Source organism: Chanodichthys erythropterus, chromosome 9 (genome assembly GCF_024489055.1).
Source record: "Chanodichthys erythropterus isolate Z2021 chromosome 9, ASM2448905v1, whole genome shotgun sequence".
NCBI lineage: Eukaryota > Metazoa > Chordata > Actinopteri > Cypriniformes > Xenocyprididae > Chanodichthys > Chanodichthys erythropterus.
This window is the reverse complement of record NC_090229.1, coordinates 19,480,192-19,492,264: the sequence shown is the minus strand read 5'-3', so window position 1 is coordinate 19,492,264 and position 12,073 is coordinate 19,480,192.

Here is a 12,073-nt window from a genome sequence, read left to right as displayed (position 1 = left end):
GTGGGTGTGGATGACCTTGACGACAGGCACATCTGGAGAATAGCGTATGAACTGAGCATGGCACATAAATGCAACAGAACTTCAGGACACAGGAAAATTCTATAAAATGATTAAAGGGTTAGTTCACCCAAAAAATAAAATTTCTGTCATTAATTACCTCATGTCGTTCCAAACCCGTAAGACCTTCATTCATCTTCGGAACACAAATTAAGATATTTTTTATGAAATCCGATAAGTTTTTCTTCCCCCCATAGAAAGCAACGAAATTACCATTCTCAAGCTCCAGAGAAGTACTAAAGACATTGTTAAAATAGTCAACGTGACTACAGTGCTTCAAATTTAATGTTGTGAAGCGACAAGAATACATTTTCGTTGCTTTCTATGAGAAAGAAAAAAACCTCTTGGATTTCATCAAAAAAATCTTAATTTGTGTCCGAAGATGAACGAAGGTCTTACGGGTGTAGAACGACATGAGGGTGAGTAATTAATTAAAGTGTTAGTTCACCTAAAAAATGAAATTTCTGTCATTAACACTTTAAAACGTTGCAAAAATGTCAACATTTACTCAAAATGAAGGAAGAAAATCCTAAAATCGCCCATATGTTAACTTAAAGGCACAATATGTAATTTTTGCTGCCAGAGGTCGCTTATACAACACAAAGGTATAGCTTGATAATGCTGTGAATGAATGAGGAATCATGAGAGTTGTTGCCTTCAACTCCACAGCAATGAAAAGCAATCCTATGGACTTGGGCAGAAATCATGTTCATGGATGAGCTAATGAATTAAAGTTTTATTAAAGTTTTGTGATATATGAAGCAGGGCTTATGCTGCAGTCAGCCACTTCCACTGTTTTGCATATGTGGGGTAACTCAGGGCTGTTTTACATGGTTAAAACAATCATACTATATATGCTTGAGTGTGTTGAAAGTTGTTATAACATTACTCTGTGCGTTCACTCGGTTGCTGGTATAAGAGATTTGTTGCACTTTGTAGTAATCTAGATTGATATATATTAATAAAAACTGGATGACTTGTGTTGCTATATGACATGCAATAAATTTAAAGTCCCTCTGTAGTCAATAATTGTATCCCTTAAAACTCATCTTTGATCACCAAAATAACATATTTAAACGTTTTTTGTTTTTTTTGTTTGTTTTTTTTTACTGTAAAAAAATAGCCTTAAAATAGCTTGAATGTAACTCTACACCCTTGCCTCATTTAATATACACGGATGTATATTAAATATGCTAATTAGCCCCACCTCCCCTCACTTGCACGAGCTTAGACGAGATCCACTCGTTAAATTTACTGAGGTAAACGCTGCACAATGGTATCGCTTTTTACAATGTCGGACACAACGGTAATTAATATGATTAGCCTTTTGTTTGACTATGTTATCAAACAGCTAATAATGTGTTGCTAATGTTTGCACATGGTTTGTCTTAAAGCATATTAAAAACACCACATATACATATAAACAACATTAAAAACTAGATTTTCACCACAGGGTGACTTTAAAAATATATTGCATGACAGAAAAAGCTCTCTCTGATTATGCTGTGTTAGCCACTTTACAAAATAGTGTTGTCTCTGAGGCATGGTGAAAACATGGTACTTGTGGTAAATCAAGAAAACAAGCAATTCAAACAATAAGACTAACCTTGTAGAGCTATATAACAATGATTAGTTTTCTGTTGATAAATCTAAATAGTTGCTCATCTGTCTAATAAAACACATAATATATTAAAGCATCTTTGGTGTTTCCATGGTCTCTACTAAAGTAAAACTGGAAATCGAGGGTAATGCGGATATGATGTCATTGACAGGAGATGCATTGACACCGGATGTTGCACTGGTTAAAATTGCTGATTTCTCTGGATTTAAACATTGTTGGAAACATTTGGGATAATGTAAGTATACAAGTCAACAAAATATATAACATTGTTCTAGTGGTTTTTGGATAGTTTAATATAAAAAATCTTACATATTGTGCCTTTAATTTTGAACACTGAGAAATATTTTTTGAGCACCAGATCAGCGTATTAGAATTTCTGAAGGATCATGTGACACCATTGGCTGTTGAAAATTTAGCTTTGCCATCACAGGAATACATTACATTTTTAAAATATACTGAATATATTAAATATATTCTTTTAAATTGCAATGAATGCAGCCTTGAGGGCATTAGACTTATTTCAAAAATCACACTTCTGAATGGTAGTGTGTGATGGGGTATGAAAATGTAGTGTGAAACAGTATATGATTGAACCAACTTCAACTTTAACACAGTTTTTGCTGCTGAACTTTATATGTGATACTCATCCAATGACATAGAACCTTAGTGGCTAAATACAAAGTGTACTGACATTATTCATATTTTTAATTTAAATCATGAGGATGATTGTGTATCTGAACAGGTAATGGAGGGCAAGTCAGCATCACAACACACACACACTCACACACACACACACTTCACACACACACACACACACACACACACACACACACACACACACACACACACACACACACACACACACACACACACACACACACACACACACACACACACACACACACACTGAACACTTGGCCTTGTTATCTCTCTCTTGTCCCTGTGAAGGAAACCATTATTACGCACTGTGATGTTAAAACAGCTAACATACTTTTTCCGGGACAAAAAAAAAAAAAAAAAAAAAAAAATTCCAAATACAGAACTATGAATGAATGGAGAATACTTTACTACCATAGTATTCCTACTATGGTAGTCAATGGGGGGCGAGATCTGTTTGGTTACAAACATTCTTCCCAATATCTTCCTTTGTGTTCAGCAGAACAAAGAAATTTATACAGGTTCTGTCTTCCTACATCTTTTTCTCCAACTCTTTATCCCTCCCATTCCACTCCATCTCTTCCTCCATTTTTCCTCTCCTTCCATCTCATTCTACTGATTTATGATTTTTACCCATGTCTGGAAAGGACACTAGCAGCTTTCACATAATGAAAGGATGGAGAGAGTGTCCATTTGGACCAGATCCAGCCAAACACTATGAGCTCATCACCATGGTAACCTTCAGAGAGATCCTCACCTTTCCCAAGTCACTTCTGCTGTCATTGAGTTTTATGATGTTCATCTTGCTGTCTTTGCTTTCTAAATCTGCACTTTCGCAGCACAAGGTAATTTTCAGGAAATCAACAAGCTGCCTTGCGAGCCCTGACCACTGAACCATAAGTGACTGTACACTAGACTGGAGAGGAAAAGTTTACTTCACTTCATTAAAGGTAAAGGCTGTCATTTCTTTACCCCTAAAACAACCATTTCAAACAGGTGTCCAGTATTGAATCCAGAAGAATTAATTTAAACAATTAGAATTTAAGAAAAAAATGTTTGTAGGGCCCTAAAAATGTAATTTTGTTAAACTTTTAATAGTTTTTTTATTTATTTCAGTTTTATTATTTTAATTAATTAGTTTTTGAGTACAAATATTAAATTTAACCATTAAAACGGATTCCAGAAAAAAACAAAAAAAACATTGACATACAAAAAAGTTAAAATGGTAAAACAGAATTTGGAAAAAAATTAAACGGAATTTGGGAAAATATAAAATGGATTTAATAGCGTCCCTTGTACTCGATTTAAGCCACACTTAACAACTGGTTGCTTTAGATAACAAAAAAGCTCACAAATAAATAATAAATTAATATATATGAGTGCTGGGTAGATTACTTACAAATTGTAGTCGATTACTGAATACAATTTACTGCCATTTTGTGAATATTAAGTAATCATGTAATCAATAAAAAGTAACTGTATTATGATTAAGAGTATTCCAAAATAATACAATCTAACTACAAGTATTTAATTGTTGGAATCTGATTATGTAATCCAGATTACATGTTACTACACTGGACACAAAGCATTAAAAACCATCATACTGCGGAACCTACTACATCTCTATGATCTGAACTCTATACATATAATTTTATATTATGGATTTTAAGTTTATAAATAAAAGAGATATTGAACTGAATATTTGATTGAATTTTACATTTGATTGATCACTAATTAATCATATTTAATGATGATCTATTCATACAAACTTGCACACAAAAGTAATTGATAAAAAAATGTTTGATAAAATCTTACTTTTATAGTCAGTTTCACCCAATTTCAATACTAGGTGTATAAAACATTTAACCTTATGAACAACAATCATCTGCTAACATAGTTTAGTCCATTCATTAGCTCGTCCGTAACATTTATTAAGCAAAATTAGGAAAACCAGAATCCACTGGAAAAACACTGGAACACTGCTGCATCCACACAAGCAACCTTTACTTTCCTTGCATATGAATATTTTTTGACTTTCCATATTTTGTAAGGTCAATAAAGAACAGAAGAGAATGCATACAGTACATTTCAGGCCACCGACAATAGAGAGAATTTCACATTCAGGCCAACATTTGCCTCCCGGCTCGATCTCTTCATCTCTCTCTCACTGAACTGCTGCTATTTATTCTACCTCACTGCTTCTTTATTTTCTCATGCCATAACACCCAAACTCCTCACCTGGAGCTGAAGGCTGACAGCACATCACGCTCCCCCACGGGCCTGTGCCCACCATGAGTCTAAACTTTGCAGTTGGTCATGTTTCCGCTGCGCTGACTGCAGCTTTCACATGTTGCACAAGTCCAGTGGAGTTGTGCAACACAGTCAGATCTGACAACAGCTGTCGTGCTCCGCAAGGTCACCCTGAGCCCAAACATCCGATATTTCAGCTTATGCGCTGGAAAACAATCCGAGCTGAGCAGAAAGACGAACCTTTGAATAAACATGATTAAAGATGCTAAATATTTTTACTCTGAGTGCTGGAAGGCAATCATGCTCATACATATTTATAAAGCTACATTTCCATTTTCATTTCAGAGAAAGAAACAGAGTGACCTTAACTAGATAAGGAGGAAAACTGAGCAGAATACACTAAACTTGTACTGAGAATGTGTGTGTGAAAGAGACTGACTGTGTCTGTCTGATGTAGTAATGATGTCATTACAGCATCATTACAGTGCTTTCAATGGCCAAATCCTTTAACATAAATGTCATTCAAATAATTCTGAAAATCTTCCATTTACTTAAATAAATGAAATAATTTTATGAAAATGTACTGAATAAAATATTCAGCATTATATAAATATATATGTATGTATGTATGTATGTATGTGTGTGTGTATATAATCATATTTTTATCAATCTTAAAGTGTTAGTTCACCCAAAAATGTAATTTCTGTTATTTAGTATTTACCCTTATGTCGTTCCAATCCTGCAAGACCTTCGTTCATCTTCGGAATACACACACACACACACACACACACACACACACACACACACACACACACACACACACACACACACACACACACACACACACACACACACACACACACAAAAACCTCTTGGATTTGTTCAAAAATATCTTAATTTATCTCCCATAGAAAGCAACAAAATTACCACATTCAAGGTCCAGAGAAGAGTAGTGAAGACATCGTTAAAAAAGCCAATGTAAATACAATGATTTAACGTTAATGTTATGAAGTAACGAGAAGTAAATACAAAAAGTATTCTCGTCGCTTCATAACATTATTGTTAAACCACTGTAGTCACATTGACTAGTTTAACAATGTCTTTACTACTTTTCTGGACCTTGAATGTGGTAATTTATTTGCTTTCATATGGGAGATTAAAAAAAAAAAAACTCTCGGATTTCATCAAAAATATCTTAATTTGTGTTCTGAAGATGAACGAAGAAGGTCTTATGGGTTTGTAACGACATGAGGGTGAGTAAATAATGCCAGAAATTTCATTTTTGGGTGAGCTAAATCTTTAATATTTATACCACTGGTTGCATTTTATTGTGATATAGCTATTCATGCTGAATAAGGTTACGGGCCAGCTGATCTTAAGCGATTGGTCTACTTTCCAGACTGCTGCTTTAATGTAACTGGCTAAAGCCTAAATGCCTCCCTATACAAAGAAATCACACATATGAAAACATATACAAAGGTTGACCTTAATGTTTCAACAGAGGCAGAGAGAGAGAGAGAGAGAAAGAGGCCGAGAGATATAAAGAGGTTTTGAAACTGTCTGGGGCAAAAATGAGGCATTGACCTTTCTCTCTCTAGTCTAGAAAGCTTTTGAATACTTTTTTTTAAGACAAATTTGAAATAATGGCTCAATACGGTGTGTTATTCTTCTTCTGTTTATGAATTTAAACGGAAATATGGACTCTAACGTGCTCCCGGGTGTTGCAGTAATTAATCCCATGCCTGGCCAAATCAGTGATGTTTCCAGGGTCATAATCAGGTTCATTTGAGCCTCCACACATGTTCCAGTGCCTCAGTCACACATGTCAGCATTTGGTGAAGAGAATTCATAAAAGCACCTGTTATAACCCATAAAAAGCTTAAGGAACATTCATAAATTCCTCACGGCAGCTAATGGACATGGTAAGTATTTACTGCAGTGAGGGACACAGAGCTTCAGGTCCAACAGGAAGTGTCCTTCAAAGACAATATAATTTGTCTTTCTTCCTCTTTCACGAGTGCTCAAAAGCCAAATTAATGTTCAAGATTATTTACAGCCACAACAACAGTACAGCAGGCAGCTGAGGTTTTTTATATTGCCATCATGTGCGGCCATCACCTTAGCTCTGGATTAAATTGTTTTAACTCTCTCTCACACACAGAAGCACCAAGCGTTCAACATCAGGCAATATGTGTGGTGTTTCTCATCCCTTAAACCCCCGTCTCCCTCTCTTTCCTCCTCCCTTACTACCCTTTGTTAGGTTCCAGCAGATGGATTTGGAAACAAAGAGACCCCCCCCTCCCTTACCACCCTACCCCCATCACACACTCAAACACAACACACACTCATCACATATTCTGCAGGATGCTTCAATTCAGACGATTTACTAGATAACAGCACCACTCTCGTCTGCACTCTTACACCATCTTTCACTCTCTCTCTCTTCTCACTATTTAGCTCTTTAAGCGTGTGTGTGTGTGTGTGTGTGTGTTTTGGGTAGCAGGTGTATAGATCTCTGGGTTCAGTGGGTCAGTCTCCAATAAAATCAAGAAGATTGAAGTCAATTTGCTCATTGACAAGCTGCAAATCAACACCAGAACAAAACTGAGAGGATCAGAACCAGCCCACCAGGGCTCTAGTCTAATCTCAGTGTTTGTCATCTTATCTGGAACTCAATGCAGAAATAAAAACACACAGTTGTCTCTTGTTTTCTGTGATTGATTACATAATTGAAGTGTATATATATATATATATATATATATATATATATATATATATATATATATATATATATATATATATAATTTGAAGCGAAATAGTCCAAATCTGGCTACCCCAAACAGTCAATCTCAACAGAACTTGAGGGTTAATTTGCCTTTTATGAGCTGAGATGCACTGACATTTTTATTTTCTCAGAAGTCATAAAATATTTTTAAGACAAAGAGGTAAATAACCTTTCAGACCCTGAGGGAGTTCTAGGATGGGGACAATCATTCTGGACAGTGATGTGGGTCTGTAATAATGGACAGATGCTCTCTTTGCTGGCTGGAGTAGAGGAAAGGAATCTCCAGACCCACCACTGACAGACTCCAGGTTATATTTGAGAACCAGACACTTAATCGCCTGCTTTTGTTTTTTCAAAGTTACATAGAAGAAGTTAAAAATAATTGTGTGCTACTTTTTAAAAATACAATCCTTTATGTGCCAAAGTTGACAGTAACTGACAAACCAAACATTGTGTAAGTGTACAGCTATGAAAGCAGAAGGAAATGTGATGAAATGGAAAGGCGAGTGTGTGCGAAGTGCTAGAGTGTCGTCTAAACGGGTTGTTCAGGGTTTAGGATTTGAATAGATCGTATTTAACTAAGAGGCCCATTAGATGTGCCATCAAGAGCTTCTGCCTGGTGCTTCTGTAATACATAAAGGCACCTGCGTCCAACACCCCATCATTTAACTCCCTCCCACCCGACTCCAGAATCCTGTTAAAATATTGAGCAAGTACTTAAGTGTAATTTGGCTGAGTGCAGGCATTGCTGAAGGGTCCTTCATTCTCTGAAGACGTTTTGAGGAGACGGAACTAACGCCATCAATTATGTATGCTTTTATTCGACATCTCGGACCAAACACGAAAAAGAGACGATTCAGCTGCATTTGTTTATCAGGATTTCTAAAAAAAATGTAAAAGGGAGTTGTTAGCTTACTTTGTGAATGACATTTTATATCCATTATAAAATTCACTGACATTACAAGTACAAGAAATAATAGCTATAAGAGGTTTTTTCTTGCATTTTTAAATAATATTTGTATAGTATATTTATATAATTTACATATCATTTTACCGTTACAGTTAATAATAAACTTATATATTTGACCAAAGAAAATATATTTGGCTCTTGTCATGTAGGAAATATATTTTTTTATAATTATTTTTTCTGTATTCCATCTGTTGAAACTCCTCAATTATCCTTTAGAAATTATTTGGACATTTTGTGATGAGATTATCTTGATAATTTTCCTTGTTTAAAAAAATCTGAATAAACCAAAAGGATTTTTTTCAAAATCTTTTATCTTTACAAAATAACAAAAACAATCTGAATTATAATGAAAAACTTAATAAATAGAAAGTAAATTATTTTCATTTCTATGAAACCTGTTGCTTTGCACTGAAACCCAAGAGTTGTCATTTTCAACCAGTCAGAGTCAGATGATGGACATTTGATGCTGTCCAAGAACTCAGGCTTTAAGTGCTCTACAAATGAGAAAAATGAAAATCAATATTACATGCCTTTGTTGACCAGATGCAGCCTAAGAGCAGAAACTCTCTAAACTGTGTTAGTACTGACAGAGAATAAAGAAGGAGAGATAGAGGGCAAGGTAGAGAAAAAAAAGAGCAACAGAGGTAGAAAGAGGGAACTTGAGAGAGAAAGAAGGAGGGTAATTATGTGGAAATGAGCATTCTCCCAGCATGCTTCTTTCCCTCAGCGATGCAGACAGGAGCCATTTGTCATCTGGCCCAAAATGGTATCTCTGGAGCCTGTTTCAGAGACTAAGGGATTGAGGGACTCGCTCTTTCTCTAATATCCTGACAGTCCTGGACTTATATACTCTTTCTCTTTTTCTTTGTATCTCTCGGCCCCAGAGAGGCTCTACTATCCACACGACTGAGTGCAACAGAGAGGATGTGATGTGATTAGAGGGAAAGAGCTTCCACAGGTGTCATTTCTTCTTCACACAAAGACAAATTATTTCTGTTATCCCTTCCAGTTAAAATAATTCACACTCCTCCAACACTATTCGACTATAATCTTTATAACTCTAACAGCAAGCATACTACACATTGTTTTTCAGCAATTAGTCAGGGGAGTTGCTAATTTTATTGACACAAATACAGTTTTTTTACAATCACTTTGCTACTATTTTCAGAACGTTGATGTCATTTTTCACAACTCTAGACACAAAACTCACAACCAATGATCAAAATGCACATTTTTCAAAACTCTAACCCTTTTCTCAATTGCTTGGATACAATACACATAAAACTTTGATCATTTGTTCATTCAACAAAAATCACCTGTTCAATATGACACAACTTAACATCAAATTACTACTATTTCAAAAGCAAATTCACACATTACATTTCAAATGAGTGTCTGTTCATTTTCTTACAATGATCTAACTATCAATTGATACAACTGCTCAAAATGATAAGTAACTGTTTCATTACTCTTAATGCATAGTTGTATGGAAACAGAAAAAACAATCTTCCATATTTACTGTAAATCATGAAAGTTTCAGGTTAATGAGATTCATTGTCACCAATTAGTCTGAACCAGACTACAATATCCATGGATGTAGCCCAATATTTTATCATAATGCTTCATCAGACACTGTCTATGGCCCCAAATACTGTACCACCTTCTCACACTGCAAAAAATGCTGTTCTTACTTAGAGTTTTTGTCTTGTTTCTAGTCAAAATATCTTAAAGTTCTTAAATCAAGAAGCATTTTCTTGACAAGTAAAAATTATTTTCTTGTTTTCAGGAAAAAATGTAATTAATTTTGACTTATTTTTCCTGAAAACAAGAAAATAATTTTTACTTGTCAAGAAAATGCTTCTTGATTTAAGAACTTTAAGATATTTTGACTAGAAACAAGACAAAAACTTGCATTTTTTTGCAGTGCACTCCTGTTTTGTTTCTTACAGTACAAGCAAGCAAGTTGAGGAACACTGCATTTGATGTTTTACAGCACTGTCTTTTCTTTTCTATTTCATAGCTAATTATTTTTGCTTTGATTCAAATAAACCTATGTTGTGATTGTATATTACAAACTTTGTTCAATGATTCCACTGTGTCTGTAGTATTCTCTCTACTACTGCAGTACTTTTACAGAGCACATGTAGTTCCATAATGAAACCTGTATCACCTATTTTGTTCTACAATATTTAATGATTGTACGAACAATGACACAGTGAAACTTGTGTGTTGGTGATCTATAGTTATGTAACAATGGTATTTCACAGTAAATTTGTGTTTTGAACCAATGATTGTGCAAGTGCAAGATTGCTTTAAAGATGTGAATGCACAATGCAATGTTTTGAACATTAGACAGTCTGTGTTACAAGTGATAACCGTTTTGAGTTTTGTGTCTAGAGTTTTGAAAAATGACATCAAAGTTCTGAAAATAGTAGCAAAGTGATTGTAAAAAACTGTAAAAATATGAGCCTCTTGCATTACATTTTTACATTCAAAATTTCTTTTGAAAATGTTCAATGTTTTGAAGGCTGAATGATTGACACTAGGACACTCACAGCCTCATTTTCATTCTTGTCAAATTAAATTTGGTGTCTAACCTGAATAAGGTCTATAGCAAGTTAAAGAATTAGCTCACTTCAGAATGAAAATTTACCCCCATGTCATCCAAGATTTTTTTCTCCATATAGTGGACTTCAGTGGGGTTCACCGGGTTGAAGGTCCAAATTGCAGTTTCAATGCATCTTCAAAGCACTCTACACGATCCCAGACGAGGAATAAGGATCTTATCTAGCAAAACGATCAGTCATTTTCTAAAAAATAAAATAAAAATTGATATACTTTTTAACCACAAATGCTCGCCTTGCACTAGCTCTGCGATCCACCACACATGACGTTATCACGTTGGAAAGGTCATGCGTGGCGTATGCTGAAGTACCGCAGTAGGGCGAAAAACTCCATCTCATTTTCTCCTCCAACTTCAAAATTGTCCGACATCATTGTTTTACCTTTTTTTTGTAAAGGGCGTTTGACTTAACCTTTGCATGTTCACTTTGTAGACAGTGGATGGGTACTCCCGCCAACGTCACGCATGACCTTTGTAACGTGATTACATCATGCGTAGCGGATCACAGAGCAGTGCAAGACAAGCATTTGTGGTTTAAAAAAAAGTATATAATTTTTTTTTTTTTTAAAGAAAAAAATTTGTTTGTTTCTATTGTTTCACTAGATAAGACCCCTATTCCTCAACTGGGACAATTTAGAGTGCGTTGAAGCTGCACTGAAACTGCAATTTGGACCTTCCACCCGGTGAACCCCACTGAAGTCCGCTATATGGAGAAAAATCCTGGAATGTTTTCCTCAAAAGCCTTAATTTCCTTTCAACTGAAGAAAGAAAGATGTGAGTAAGTAAAATATCAGGAAATTTTCATTTAGAAGTGAACTAATCCTTTAATATGACAATAGTAAAGAGTGAACTGTCTCTGGTTATATATTTAGTCAATAATGAGATGATAAAGATTGAAAGGTTACGATATAGAAGTGATAAAACGGCAGAGAAAGCAGCAGAAGCAAAATCAGCCATGTAAGCGGAAGTATCATAGTTTTGGGTCTATATATTTCCCTACACATTATGTTTTATGTTTAAGATGATGAAAGACCAAAGAAAGAGCTTTCAGAGTCTTGATCTCTTACTGCTCAACAGGAAAAATGATTGCAACGATATGAGCATAAAAAA